This window comes from Aphelocoma coerulescens, chromosome 1A (genome assembly GCF_041296385.1).
Source record: "Aphelocoma coerulescens isolate FSJ_1873_10779 chromosome 1A, UR_Acoe_1.0, whole genome shotgun sequence".
NCBI lineage: Eukaryota > Metazoa > Chordata > Aves > Passeriformes > Corvidae > Aphelocoma > Aphelocoma coerulescens.
Genome location: NC_091014.1, coordinates 26661235 through 26677824, shown reverse-complemented (window position 1 = coordinate 26677824; position 16590 = coordinate 26661235).

Below are 16590 nucleotides of genomic sequence, written 5' to 3'. Positions count from 1 at the left end.
GGACCAGCAAAAGCAAAAACTTGCTGAAAACTGTCCCTGATTAATGAGCACATAGTCTCACTGTGGTTGCGGTGATGCCAAATCTGAGTACTCCTGCTCTGTAGGATTGATTTCAGAGCTAATCCTTGCACCTGTGTGGGCCAGAAGCCTCACAAGCTCATTAGTTCCAGTGTGGGCAGGGCTGCCCAGCTGTGGAGAGGGGTCAAGACTTTTCCTGCAAGCTTAGTGCTGTTTGCTTGCAGTGAGTCATCAGCGAGCCCTTCGGTCATGGCCATTATGCTTTGGCAACCGATATCCTTGTTCCTATCTCCTGTACTTAAGAAGGAAATAAAATCAATCCTGTTTTATTTTGTACTGTTTAGGAAATGTTTCCATAAATGAAGAGTGTGTTGGAAAAACAGGTGTGTGTTGTCCGACTTTATCAAGTGCAGGCTCATTTCTCAAAGGTATTGCTAAAATGGTAAGGAGTTGGCAAAGACAAATTTATTGAAAGTTACGTATGTAAATTCTGGGTTGGTTCTTTTCATGAGGAGAGACTATGTGGTTCTATTCCTCCTGAAAAATCCACTTTTTCTGAAAGCTTCCATTGTGCTAGATGAAGTAGAGATTAAAAACACTAGCTGCTTTATTCAAAACATGTTTGACTTAAATTACAATAAATTACTTTGCAGCCAGACATCTGAAAGCCATGTGCTAAATAAACTGTACATTATGTAGAGAAGGGTGCTAAAAATCCCCTGAAGTTGTAGAACTATGAGAGGCAAAGAAGAAGAATATGATTCTGGCAGTTGTAGTCAATACACTGAGGCTGAACTGAGCTTTGCTTACATGGTCCTTCTTAGAAGAAAGACATATGTCTTGAATGTGATTTGAGTATATTGCAAGCACAAGCTGATACAGAGGCCATTGCTGTTGGCAGACGGTGCTGCAGAGCTAGGCATAAGTTCCAGACAGGGAGCTACAGTCTGCTTGCCATATATGCACATATGTTCTGGCACATTTTAAAATCATTTAAATGCTGAGCTTTAGTGGTTCCTCTGGCAAATCCACAGAAATATGCTGGAAGTAGCAAATAACAGAGTCACTGTACCCATTTTGCTCCCGTGAATTCTGTTAAAAGCACTCCGTAGAAACCTGCAGAGGTATAGGGCAAGGCTGTTACTGTTGGAACAATAAGCTGGCATCATCAAATTGAAATGCACTTCTTTTTTTAACTTCCTAGCTGATTAATATTTCTATTAATTTAATTAATATGCTTGATATTTGCAACTGTATGATTTATCCAGGAAATAGAAAGCTCCTCCATCAGCCTGAGTGAAATGATTTTTACCACAAAAATATGCTGCAAAGTGGTGCACATGTTTAGGAAACAGTGTGGCATGGCCAATTATGCACAGAGTACTCTAATTTATAAAAAGGGTCTAGGTTTTCAAGCACTTTACTTGAACAAGAAGATTTAATTTATTTGTTATTTTATGAAGCATTTTTATGTGTAGAAAAAGTGCTACTTGTTTGCACATGCTGGTTATGTGGCATTCTTACATGATTTCATGCTTTGCTGATGGAAAATTAGACCCTTGTGTATTATAAAAGAATAGAAGATAGCTATAGAATCAGGATGCGATTGCCTCAGGACATTCTGTTGACAGCTAGAAATATATACAGACAAAGCAATGTCACTGGATGCTAATGTGAACTATACAAGTTGATGAGTACTGTAAATCCCTGTAAAAAGAGAAATCTATACCCTTTTATTTTGCAGGCTTTTGCCTCTAAAATTACCACTAATAACACTTATGTAATTGTGTTACATATAATCATTATTGAGATTTTATAATCATGGACATGAAAAAGCACAGATATATATTTTTGATAATATATCTATATTCAGGAAAAAAATAACCTTCACTTGTTTACTAAACCTTTTCTTCACATTTAGTTGAAGATGTTATTAATTTAAGGTACAAATTTGGGTATATAGGGAATGCCAGACCGATCCAGTATTGCGTTAGAGAAGCAGTGCTCAGTTTTCAAACTAAAACAAGATACATCAAATTAGCCCTAGCATTACAGGAGCCTTTCTGGCCTTTTGATGTTTTCTACATCATCCCCTATAATAAGCCCAGATGTTCCAAATAGATGAGATCTCAGTAAAAAAGCAGGAATTTGTTTCTACTGTGCCTAATTTCATCATTACTGATAGATTGCAATACTGTATCGTTTCCGAGGTGTAACTATTTGGTTTGCTGCTTCCATTTTCTGAAAGACTCTCTTAACAACTCAGCTCAAGTAAAGCTGTTTTGATATTGTCTGCTTCTGTCCATCTTTCTATTTGTTTAATCTTTAAAAACACAGCAGATTTGTAAGACTGCAACAATACACTGCCTACGTACAAATCTCTATCTTCCCCACCTATATTAGCATGATAGCACTTTGGACATCAAATATTTATCCTAATTACAATTCTGCTCTAATCTGAATATATTTTATATGTCAGCAACACTGTGTCGGAGAGAAGAAAAAAATATTTTGTTCTCAGACACATTGCTGGTGAGACAGAATGACTCTGGACTCTGTCCCTGGGAACAAGTGGGCCACAGTGGAGTCTAGCCATATATTTTTCATTTGAACCAGTAACCTGAATTTACCTACATATTTATTATTTGTTTGTTTAATTGTTGATGAATCTTTTATTTGCTTGCTAGATAAGTATTTACTCATTCTAGACATTTTATTCCAACTATGTTTGTTCTGTATGTGGAACCTGTTGTCTCTACTTACAAAAAGTGCAACACCTGTTAATATCTTGAAGACCTGAAGTTGTCATATGTGTAAATGCCATGCCCTGTACCTGGAGGAATCTTTTAAAGCTGGAAAGAGTTTTAATATGATCTGGACAAATGGCTAGAGCTTATATTGTCTTCTTTTCTTGTTAGGAAGAAAGTATGGGACTAAAATTTGAAATGCATCAAAAGTTATATTTGTGTTTAGAAAAATAATTAGAGGCCAGAAAAAGTTTCATGAACCTAATTGCTTGGCATAATGTAGAAAACAGTAGCAAAGTCACTGGAAGATAGTAAGAAGGTTCTAGTAGAGCAAGCTTTACAAAGCAAAACTCATAGATTTTTCACAAGGAGAACCAATTTTTGTATTCTAAATTCTGTATTTAAAAAGGCTTTTACAAGCCTTCCTTGAGGTAGGCTATTAAAGTCTCTAAGTAGCTGTTGGATAATGGACAAGAATTCTTTTAGGAAAAAAAGCCTTCAAGACAAGAAAAAGGGATAGGAAGAAATAGAGGGGTTTTTTTTCCATAAGAAAGGCTAGCAATGGTTCATGGATTAATCTGTGGTCCTGTATTATGTAATATAGTTATTAATAAACTACATTTGAAAATATAAATGAACAGAAGATTACTATAGAATCAGGATGTGTTTGCCTCAGGGGTAGAGTAAAGCAAGTAATCAAACTTTGCAGAAAATTAGTAAAGCTTGTGAGGAATTTCAAGAGGACCTGCTTAAAGTAGGTGATAGGAAACACCATGACAAACAAAACTCAACAAACATAATCATTTCAGAAACCTTGAAAACTTTATGGGCTGTTCAGAGAACTTATCTACTCAGTGTATGATTGTTGTTAGAAAGGGAATTAACTATTCATATATTAACAAGACTGAGAAAGAATTTAAAATTTCTGGTGTCAAGATATAAAATTAAGCTGTGATTTCATACAAGATACTATGCAGGATCATTGTTGCCCTTTGAGAGATGTGGGGGAAAGCACCAAGGAACAAGAGTGGCATCTTAAAACTGTGCAATGGGAATTTAGTGTTATTTGCTTTAAAGAATAACAAAGGCCAATTTAGAATCAGATAAAAGAAAAACAATGGAAATGGTCTGTTCTTGCCTTGCAAAGGAGAAGGATGGCCAAAATTGAAGGGCAGTGAATCCAAATCTTGTAAATAGAAATATATCTTCACACATAGATTAAGCCAAGGAACTGGTGTCAGGGAGGTCACAAGTTTGACAGAAATCCAGTAGGGAATGGAAATTTATCAAATTACCAAATGTATCCAGATAATCCTAAAAGAACTAAAAAAACCCTGAAACACAGAACCTCACTCATCAGAAAAAAAATCCAATCCTGGAAAGAATATAAGCTCTTCAAATTCAAATATTATACCAAACTTTGGCCTGCTTTCCTGGGGACAGATGGTCTGCTTTCTGACTAGAGTGGAGTTTCTTGCCCCACTTTCCGAGGAGGCCTGTAGTGTTGACAAGTGTCAGGGTAGCAGTTGCTACAATAAATGAAGGGAATTTTTTGGCAAACTGTTCTCTAGTAAGACATTTCCTGTGTTCCTGCTAAATCCTTTCTAGTTGACAAGCCTTCCCTGGACTCCTCAGAGTAAGGATGCCCTGGCTAGCCATTACTAGCCACTTCTAAGCCTACCTACCCCCAGCTGTTCTGGGCTCCAACTGCAGAGGAGGAGAGAAAGTCTGGGCAAGTGCAGCCATGGTTACCAGTCCAGGGAATGAACAGATTTTAAATATGCTAATACCCACTGATGCTTTTATGCAGAAAGTACTGAGAAATCTTTTGGGCAAATGCATTCTAATAGCCAGTTCTCCCAAGATGGTACTCACCTATCCATTGAGAGTTCCTTGCGTGTACCTCCACTTATGCTGTGTAATACCAGTATTTTCATTCCTCTATGGAAGGTCCTTGTTGCGGATAAGGACTTGAGCAAACTGAATATGTAGAAGTGCATTAATAAATAAATTTCACTCGTACTGCATTTATTTTATGTAGTACTTCATTAATACAAACCATGTTTCTTCCCAAATTCCCACCTCCTGATTTTCCTTGTTCATGCCATCCTTTCTATCCTGTAATTCATCAACACAAGCTTCATGATACTGTTATGAATAATTTATTGAGGTGTGTACGGTATATTTTATACCATACACAATAGTTCTATATTAATATACTTATAATCCATAAGTAAAACTCAAAGTAGACATTAGTGCAATTAAGGTTGACTCTGCATACATAAGCATCATATAACCTTTTCTGTATCTTCAAATAAACTGGAAACCCCTAAACAGTATTGCTTCAAATTAGTCTGATCCAGGTTGGTATCCCTTGCACACTCAGGTTCTCATTTAATTAATGAAGAATTAATCTAAAACGTGGAGTAACATTTTGGAAGGAAAATTTTCTTTTCTGAACAGATATATTGACAGAGGTCAGTATTTATATGTTGGTACCTCTAGTGTTAGAAAATTTTAGGAATGCTTTTAGGAACCATCAGACAGTAATTTTTCCAGTTGCAATTTTTAAAATAATAGCTGTAAGGACAAAGTGGCTAAAGTTTACTTCTCCTTTACTGTTTTAACATCTTACTCTTTCCACTTAATGGTAATGAAGTGAGTAGCCACAACTCTCACCTTTAACCCATCCTGTTTCCAAAGTTATTTGTGAAATAATTTCAAATTTGTTATATAAAAAGTGTCATCTGATAAAACTGTAAAATTGGCTAAAAATTACTAGCTTAATATTATTTTTTTGCATCCATACTTCTTATTTTTTAACTGCTGTTATGGTTTTTAAATTAACTTGTAATTAGTACCATTGTTTTTTGAAAGACTAGACTCTTTCTTTTTTATAAGTCTATAGACCTCTAAGGAAATGGATCAGAAATACATATTTTGTTTTAATTTCCTTTTTTTGGTAATAAACTTAATATATGTATCTACATATATTTATATTAATTTTTTTATATAATAATTTTAACATACCATTTTGCATGAAGAAAGAAATTTCTAGTTGAAAGACAAACTAGCAACATTTCAGAGGAAAAAAAAAGAACCACTATATGATTAAAATGTAACGGCAAAATGGTAGAGTTCAAACAGTTGTTGGAAGAAGCAAAATTTTATGCATCTTTGTGTAGTGAAAGCACTGTGTCAAACCAAATATTGGAAGATAGAAGGCTGGTGGAATTTTTCCTTTTCATCCAGGATACTGACAGTGTTCCTAGCCCTGCCTCTTAAATCTGGAAGATGTGGTGACAACGACCTATTTAAATTAAACAGTTGAATTTGTGACTTGCTCATGTTAGGTAAAAAGTGTTACCTATATTCATAAATGGCCCAGGGCCAAATTCAGCCCATACATATGCCCCTTTCCAGACCACTGAATGCCTCTAAAATCAGAACATGGCCATCACACTTGATAAATTGTAAATGGATGCAAACCTTCATATTCTGTGTTCAGTTATGCATTCTTAAAGCACAAAATGAGCCGAGTACTGGACAGAGCATACACCCCTGGAGCCACTCAGAAGACATATGGCATAATGCAAGGCAGGTGTTTGTAAATCCAAAAGATCACATTAGACCCCTTAGGCTACCATCTGAATGACAGCAGTGGGATTTTGTAGTTTATCCAGGACCCTAAATTAAGTTGTCACCCTTAATTTGTGGGATAACATCTACCAGGGGCAAAAACAAGTTAGAAACTTTTTCTCCTTTTGCAGGTTCAAGTATTACAGTTGCTGAACTCTCTTACTTGTATGTGTTTAAATTATCACTTAACTGTCAATTAAGCAATTTTGTTGGGTTTTTTCTTTTTTCTTTTTTTTTTTTTTAATATTCTGAGAAAAGAAATAAGTGTCCAGTGAACAGTCAATGACTATGAGATTGTCTGGGACCTGCAGTTGTTCTTTTCCAGATGGATCAGTCGAACACATACTGAATTACGGAGACTCCCTTTGATTGATGAGTTCGGATCAGCTTTGGCAGATGCACATTAAAAAGGAGTAGATGAATACATATAAACCATTGAGCTTAGCTGAAAGTACTGCTCAACATTGTAAACTGCCAACTTTATCATCTTTAAGTAAAAAATACAGTTTTTCTTCCCAACAAAGACTTTTTATAAAAGCAATAAGGTAACTGCATGAAGTGTGCTTATCATGATATAATCACACCCCAGGGGGAATGAGAGGTGCTCGGCTGCACCTCATGCTTTGTAATGACCCAGGGGTGTGATTATCTTATGATAACCACACTCCCTGTCATGCCTTATTGCTTATATATTCCACATGTCATAATGAATCCTGAAGCACTTTCTAGGCCTCGTAGCAAAGGCAATGACTTTGAAGTATAGGAAGTAGTCAGATTTTCTAGGTACATACAGATTAATATTGTATACATTAGGAGGAATTATGAATGACTACTTATCTGTACTAGCCAGGCCATAGTTTTTTAACTGTTTCTAGGTTCTGTAGGTTTCATGCGGTATTTTATGGGTATGTGCATAAATTGCTCTCTGGAAGTGCAGCACAAGAAGTATGAAAGCTTGACCACCATATTTCAGGACTGTGGGGAAAGATAGCAGCAGTGACATTGCCACCTTTGCGCTTTCCTATTGGGAGGATTCTATAAAGTCATATAGAACTATAATAATCTGATTTTACCACAGAAATCTTTGTAGGTTTACAAGCTATTTAACTGAATGTTGAAGTAACTGAGTAAAACAATCTGAACTTTTATAGGCAAAATTTTTTCAGAGGAAGGAAAAGAGCTTGAGAGACCTGTATTTACAATGCTGACTGAATATCTCATCAATTTCTCTTTTACTGAAGTGATATGAAAGAGTTGTGGGTTATTTTGAAACATTATTTAAAAAAAATCTGCACTTTAATAATAAAAACAGTAATAAATCCTAAAGAAAATGATTGGGGTTAATAACAGGTCCATAAGGAACTGGGAGATCAAGAGGCTTCTGAATTCACAATTAAGGGTTGACATAAAAGACAACAGGATAATAAACTAAGCAATTATCTCTGATATACCTTATGGTATAATAGCACCACAGGGTGAATCTGTACCTCAGGGAATGGGATTCTCAGTAACTTTGCAACCTTGTTAATCTGATGTATGTAGCAGTCAACATTTAAATACTACTCCACTTGTCAGGAAAATCTACCGTACTGTTTTCTGCCTGTCATCATAAACGGGTTGATGAATATGATGGCCTGGCATTATGGCCATTGATTCATTGCAAGCGTCAGCTCTGAGATCAGCCAAGTTAACTGCAGGCCGGCACAAAGAACTCTGTGCATCTAAAATAAAGCTTATTTAGTTCTATAGTGTGCAAATGGAGTATTACTGATTACCATAAAGGTCAGACATGCACATTTTAACTGGTGGTAATGAGTAGTTTTAAAGATGTTTGAGTCTTTTCTTAATCTTTCCATGTCACGAGCCTTCTATTGTTGTGCACCAAAGAATGTGCTTCTAATTGTACCATTTGCCCTATTTTATCTTGATCATAGAGTGGATTTTGTGATGTTAGTGGTGATAAATGCCTCCCACATGTCCTAATAATTACTAGCCTTCAGTATATTGCATAGTGAAGTAACATGAAGTTTGTCTGCAAAGCAAAAGGCTCCAAAATGTTGAAAGCAATATTTAAGTAGTCTTGTATACTGTACCAAACTGCTCTAGATGTGAACCCTCTGAAAGTGGAGTGTAAAAAATAAATAACTTTCAGTTCTGATTAGCAAAAATACAGTCTCTCACAGTTTCACCTATAGCAGTTCTGAGCAATTTGTTCCTCTTATATTTCATAAGAAAGAGGTGTATTAAAAAATTGTGAGGTCAAACAGTTCAGAATGGTGATAACCACAAGAATTAAAACAGTTGCATAAAATACTATTTGAGTGTGTATGTGTGTATTTCAAAGAAAATGAGAAATCTACTAGTTCTCAAAGTCTGAGTGTGACAAAATCAGTATCACTGCAAATTTAACTTCCCCCCCCCTCCATCTTTCAAGGCTATGTCTTTAATGTAGAGTTATTTATAATATCCTGAAATAATATCTTTCCAAATCCCTTCTCTCCCTATCAGATAAAAACCAAACAATGTCATCAGTGGTTCCACAGAGGTGAGAAATTTTACAAGCTAATGTAAATTACAACATCAGTATGGTATGCTACTGTATCATTTCTGAGTTGTTCAGTTTCAAATACCAATGAAAAGCTCCTTGACAAAGTAGAGAGGTCCCTTGTCTTTGCATTTTTTATTTTAAAAGCATTCCAAAATACTGACATTACCACCACAGGGGTTGTCTAAATTTTTTTATCATTATTCTCAGCAGTTTCTTCTTTTTTCTTTTCCTTTTTTTTTTTTTTTTTCCGGAGAGGGGTCTTATATTTGCCCGATTTTATTTTTCTTTAACTCCTTGTAAGCCTTTTGTATCATTCCAGTCAAACAATAGGCAAAAATGCAAACCTAAGTGGAACAAATGAAACTTTCCTGAATTCTTTCACAAGCAAAAATTCTCTAAGATGAAACCGTCTGGGTTCATATACCTCTACCTGATATATAAATGTCCTGAAACCAAATAAGAAAAAAGGAAAAATGGGTTGACTTGTTTTTTGTTGGATTGCGTTTTTTATGCATATCAAAGTCAAATGAACAGCAAATTGAGAAGAATTCACTTATGGTTAGAAATGCAGCGATACTCATAACTACATAATTGTGTAAATCTGTCCTTATTTATGTGAACTTCTTGTAAGATTTACTTCAGGGTATAACCTGTGAAGTGTTAATGATCTTACACTTGCAGTCCTGACTGTCATATCAAATTATAGTACTATTGGGTTTATTTTTCAAGTAGTTGCAACATGGATTAAACTTTGTTATATCTACTACTAAGCAATTCATTAAATGGGTTAGAATCATTGCTGATTATTAAAATTAGTAATCTGATATCAGTGACTGAAGTATACGATTCTGCTGCCAGTACATAATTAGATGCCTTTTAATATCATTATGGTTAAGAAAGGTTTTTCATTAACTTATACCGTGATTCAAGTAATTTTATGTTAATTTAACAAAAAATCTGTATACTAAAATTGGTAATAAATAGAAAAAGCTATCAGCTATTTAACTTCCTTAAGAAAGAAGAATTTTTCAGATAATTTTGCTTGTAAAAATCTATGCTTTCATGTACCCTTAATAGAAGTGCGTGGCAATGCAAAAAATGACAGATTTTTAATCCAGATTATTAAGTTTTCTGATTCTATTGTCATAGAATATTTATGTTCAATGTCTGTTGTATAGGTGTTCCTAATGCACTTCACTGAGAGAGACATCAACCTTTCTTTATTTATTATATGTCACTACAGCTGGAAAATTATTAATTGGGGTATTTATGACTCTTGAAATGTAAGATTGTACAGATTTTTGTTTAATTTGGTTTTTTTAGATTGATTGTGCAGCAGGAAAAGTTTCCACAGAAAACATGTTCTTTAGGACAGGAATAGCAAGTTTACCAAGTGAAACCATTTCTTGTACTTTCAGCTCTTTCAAGGGAATAGATATCTTCTCATTATTGTAAGCAGACTCCTGCAGAAATCACTGAGAGAATAAGGGTATAAGAGCCAAGATATTGACATACTATTAATTTGGAATGCTTTTCCTTTTCTGTTCCAAGAGCAGATGTTACTCTCTACAAGTGCTCTCAAACCAGTACTCTCTGATTTTGTAAAAGGACTGAATCCCCACCTTTGTTTTTTTCAGACATCTGCCTGGAAAAATCTGGGTAGACTATAGCATTGCTAGAAAAAGCCTTCACCACTTTGTAGATTCACTGAAAGAGAAACAGCTTCTGATTTTTATTAGAAATTATTTGTAAAATTACCAATAAATTTGTAATTTCCTGAGACAGAAAATCAAAATTCTTTAGGGGAAATCATCCTAAACAATGGCCTCAGATCCCAAGTAGGTGCATTTTGCTTCTTCCTTCAGCCTTTGGGACGTTCATAGCTGCCCATCTCAGCCCTTCCACTCTTCTGAAGTATTGTACAACTTCTCCTTTCAAAACAGTTCCCACTTGGTAATGAAGGCCATGAAGCACTTACTGTATTGTGTTCTTTCTGTATGGACAAGGAGCAGCAGCCAAAGTTTGTATAATCGTTATCTCAGCTAAACACAACCTTCTAGAGATGATTTCATAAAGATGAAGAGGTTGCTGGTGATTTCCAAGGAACACAGATTCATAGCTTTGAAGTTAGCTTGCAAAACCTCCTCTTTTACTGCTTTGGTTGATTTTAAGACCTGTCAGAAGACCTGACGGTCAAGGTATAACAGAGGTTGGTGACTGCTATGAAGAGGCATTTTAATAATTTTTAGATATTCTGATGAAAATTTATCTCTATCTTTTATATGCCACTATTTATTGTTGAAATGTACAGGCACTCAGGATATATGAGCATCCCATCATCCAGGAAGGACAAAAGAACAAATAAAAAAGATTGATTCTTCTTTACCTCAAGTAGTAGTATCTATATGCTCTTGTAGCCAACTAACTTGGAATTTATTCCCACCAAGGACCCATGTGTGTATATATGTATATACTGATTGGCAGCTGACCTTTGGATAAGAACTTTTGTGAAACTTAGATGACAGTGGGAAGGGAGTTTCTGGTTCTCTGTGTGTGTACTCGTATTGCCCCAAGTGAATGAGTGTCCACAGAGAAGGCAGGCAGTTATTAATGATGATAGGAAACTCTTCCTTAGTTCTAATGGTATGTATTAATCACCATTTTAGTTCCTCTTCAATCAGAAAGTAAAATGGTGGATAGCTTCCATTTTACATTTTTTAAAAATAGCATATGCCCACAGCTGAAAATCAAATACCTCTCTGCGTGATGCTTGGATCTCTTTTGCAAGACAACTTTAAAAGGGGGAATTACTATGAAATTATATGTAAGAGGTGTTCAAGCCTTTTGGTGTCACAACACAGGCAGGAGGTACCATAAATATGAGCTTTTCTTAGGGATAGCAGAAAGTCTACCCCATGAGGATGGTATCCTATTGACTATATGGGATCTGTTTAGATGTTTGACAATGCAGGTATAAAGATTAGGTTTAATAGAAATACATGGCTAGAGATGAATGTCCCTAAAGTAGAAAGATTACTTTTTTTATTGATTTCTGGAGACTCCTAGAAGAGAAAGAAACAAACAGTTACAGTCTGTGATTTTGCAGTGCAGCCGACTGCAGTCCTTTGGGCTGAGCTGACCCATAGCACAGAAGATGAGCCCAAACGCTGTGCCTCACACAGAGAGCGTAAAAAGGAGCCAGGAAGCCATGGGTAGTGTGGTCATTGTTGTGTTTGCAACTCTAATCCACACAAGTTGTATACTGACAATGCAATTATTATTGTAATTCCTATAGGAACCTAGTAATAAGAGAGTTTTTCTTTTCTGTGTATGCAGAAGTATATTTCCAGCATCCTTCTGCTTCACGTACCTATTTGTGAGCACTGGGCACAGGTAATGTCCTCTTACAACAGCTCACAGAATCCACCAAGTTTCCTTGCACAACGTTTTTAATTCTTTGGATGTCTTTCAATGGTACAGTGACAATTACTGCTGGTTAAAAGTAAATGTGTTCTTTACCATTCTCTTTTAACCACATTGTAAATCATTATTTTAATATATTTTGTTAAATGTGGTGAGATCTAAGTCTATGGTGTTAAAAATATTTTATTGCTCTTTGTGCTTGAGGCATTTCTAGCAAGCTAAGAGATCTTTACAGGCACTGACAAGTTGTACTGTGTCTGTGGAGAAATGATTTAGAATAAAGAAAATATATTTTTAATATAAAATAATAAACAGAGATTTTTGCTGTGAATTAATAGAATTAATATTTAATAAAATCCCTGACTTATTTTGTTTATGCAGCTTCTGTCTCTGTCAGTTTTGTCCATTGCTCAGTGCTATTGCCAGTCAAAGAGCATAAAAGTGATTTTTTCTGAGAAGCCCTGCAATTGATCAAAGTGCACATCTTTTACAAACGTCTCAAAATTCATAATACTGGTGGTAAGATGTGGTGCGTGGGTTTTTTTAAAGCAAATTTTCATTTTAATGTTTTATCAGTCCTTTTGTGTCACTATACAAAATGATACAGGGTGTCTGACATCAAAATCAGCAATACAGATTGCCTTTAAAAATAAAGAATGTGTTGCCTCAGTCTGAGACCTAGTTATGTCTCATATATAACAGAAGGCACCTTTTGTTCTTTAGTTAATTAGCTCATTATACTGTAGGTACATAATTCTTTAAGCAAATTCATTTGAACAGGAATCAGAAAAAAGTTATGGATGATAAATTCAGACAGTGCAAAAATGTTAAAGATGTTGACTTTCCATGAAAAATGCATGTGGTAGCATGAAAGAATTTAAGCTTGTGGAACAAATGCTCCTGTAATGGTTTAATTCCTATCAGCAGAAAGACTTTCTATTGTTTGTAAATAAAAAGGAAATATTTCACTGTGGCACTTCCATCTGTTACCTTAACAATAAGTGAAGTCATGCAGTTAATCACAGCATTTTCTAAAAAGGATTTAAACTTGAAGCTCTGCTCTTATATCCCCATGCAGTTATAAAACACTTACCCACCAAGAACAACTGATTCTGACTGTTAGTGTTGTGTTTTAATTCCAGTATGGGCTAGTTCAGAACTCAAAGACATGGGTTTCCTACTGAGTGCTGAGATCTACTGCCAGGAATGGCTTCTGTCCAAGGAAATGTGCTACCTTTTCAAGATAAATGTTCCTGGGTGAAAGAATGATGGGATTGCAGAATGTATTTGCTTGCAACATATTTAGTGAAATGTAATCTTCCAAGTATTTAATTTAAGCGTGCTATCAAACATAAAAATAAAGGGGAAAGAAAAATCTTGAAGATAGCTTCATGGCTCAAACCTCTAATCCTTTCTAGTACTCGTGGTTTGCTCTTCTGAGAGCTGTGATTCCTGTCAACATGAAGCTCTCAGAGCTGGCAGTCAGGCTATCAGGGCCAGCACTGCCAGGCAAATTTTCATTTAGGCTGCTAAATAAAAGCTGCTTTTACAAATTTCAACTTTGACTGCTTTTTTTTTTTTTTTATTGTTATTAATTAAAGACATTGATCTTCCCTAGGGAAGGGAATCTGGGGTAATAGTGGCACATACTGGGAAGTCTAAGGTCATAGTATTTATCTGTGCAGCTCACCTTGAACTAGACAATATGCTATTTTGGAAGCCTTATCGCTCTGGGGATTTTTTTGCTGGTGAGTTTACTCAGTCACCTGGTCTAAGCATCCCTAGTGGTGATGTAGAGACGGTAAAGTGTTATATTCATTATAGAGAGTTCCTGAGGAAATCTGAAAGAACTGTTCAAAGGCAAACAGCAGTTTAAAGAATGTCAGTGACATTTCATATTGCTTCTCAGAGTGAGAGCTGCTGCAGTGAAAACATAGCCTAGATGAAGCTTGCCTTGATTTAAGGGAGGGAAATTGTTTCCGCTAAAAGCCAAAAAAGTTACATGCAAACTCTGCAATCTTTACCTTATTACACAACACATGTAGATTTGGGAAAGGTGGTGCATTTTAAAATATGCATACAATTGCCTCTGCAACCACCCTGTTTTCACAAAGAAATGAAGGGTACCTGAAGTAGGGGCAAATATTACAGCAAATGAAAGCTAGGCAAAGGCTTTTTTTGCTCCTGTGCCTGAGATCCACTCCTATTCCAGCCCCACAATGGAAGCACCCTCTGCTGGCTCCTATGGTATATGATTTTATGTCTTTACGCTGTGGTACCTACAAGGAGCTGGATAAATTGCTCTGAGTTAGGTTTCTGCTGATAATTTCTGATCTGCAGGGTTCAGTTTGCTACTCCAAGTAGTACCCATGCAGCTAATTGCACAGAAGTTCCTTTTCTTATGCTTTATGGTAGTGGTGCTACTGTTAAGCCAGAATCAAAGACTAGATGAATTATCTTTAAATTAGTCTTGGTAATTCATGTGAACTGATAGAGCAACTTATACTCACATTCCTTGCTGAAAGGTTTTTGTTGATTTGTAAAACATGTTTCCTTGAGCAGAAGTACAGCAAGGCATTTGGAAAGTTTTCTAAGCATTAAGACACAATAAATGAGTACACAAAACCATTTTTTCAACTGATCACGGCTGAGTAGATTATTTCATTTTTTTGAGTGAATGAGTTAATATTTTATGTTGCCTTGTTTTTCTGTCATTAAGTGAAAGTACAACTTGACTATCCATATGTTTCTATCAGGTTTGTCTACCAGCATTTTATTCTTTTAATATTTTCCTCCCTATTTTTTTTAATAAAGTAAAAAACCCTAAACCAAGGATCCAATCAAGTGATTTTCATATGTATTCCATATGAAACGCTGCATCAGATTGCAGTAGCCATATCAAAGGAAACGAAAGGAATATGTTTGAAAGTATCTTAGAAACAAGTATATTTCAGTCTAAAATATGAAATAGACAGGACAGGATAATACAAAGGCTGTTCTGTTCTTTTCTAGTTGCTTTTTTTTGCCAACAATGACTTTCTCTTGCCTTAGCCCTCTCAAATAGAGCTGAATTATATAACACTGCATGGTGGCATGTATTTTCAAATTTTGTCCTAAATGAGGAATAAAAGGGCTTGATCCAGGATGGCATTGGAGCACATGCCTGAGAACAGAATGTGTGCATGGCTATGTGCTCTGATGGACTGAGCTCTTGAGCACTAGTATTTCCTCAACCCGGTTTCCAAAGAGATTTCATCTGTTCAACACAGCTTTGAATATTATAGAGTACATTTTTAAATTATGGTAGCAGGGCTTTTTGAATTCCTCCTGCCATTGTATCTATCAAACAGATTTGCTATGGCAAAAAGGGAAACTTATATTGGTTTTGCTTTTTTTTAGAGATTAATTTGGAGAACAAAGTGAAAGAGGGAGCTCCCCCAGGCTGTCAGCTCTATGACAGCCCAAGAAGCACTGCTGTAGTCAGGGTCTGGGCTGTAGGACCAGCTAGGGTGAACCAGAGCCTCCTTCTCCACAGCTTTAGCTTTTCATGATGGAAATCACTGTCAGGATGAAGGGAGAGGAAGCCATCAGCATCTGCATTTCATCCTGAAATGCGGTCAGAATGCCCAGCTGGACCACAGAAATTGAATCGATTGGCATTTATCTCTTTCTTCCCCTCGTGTGGATTGCTTAGTGCTAAAACTTGACTTAGAGCACCAAAAGACGTTATGCCTATACAATGTTAACTGGAGAGTGGGCTATAATGTTTAGTGTCAATTTGAATATTACTTTAATAATGAGAAATGGTGTTCAGTTCTAAAATATCATCTATCTTAAAATAATGTAAATTATCCCTAGACAGAAAGTGGAAGAGTAGCTGTGAATTTAAGTGAGGCAAAGCTCATGAAGTTTGTGTAATAAAAGAAAGAAAGTTTGTAATTCACAATTCCAGTTAATATGGAAAAATAACTTGATCAGAAATGGTAGAATATACATGCAAGGTTTGTTAACACAGTGTTGGCATAAACATTCCAAAACTGAATTTAATGTAGAGAACTCATCAGTCTGACACAGAGCCTGGTGGAAAAATATCACAGAATTTTAATTTTCCATTAAGTTTTTTGTTAAATACATAGTTTCAAGTCAAGTTTTACTATTTTTAGGTGTATTAGAATTTTTGAAATCACTATCCTTTGATTACATTATGAATTTACA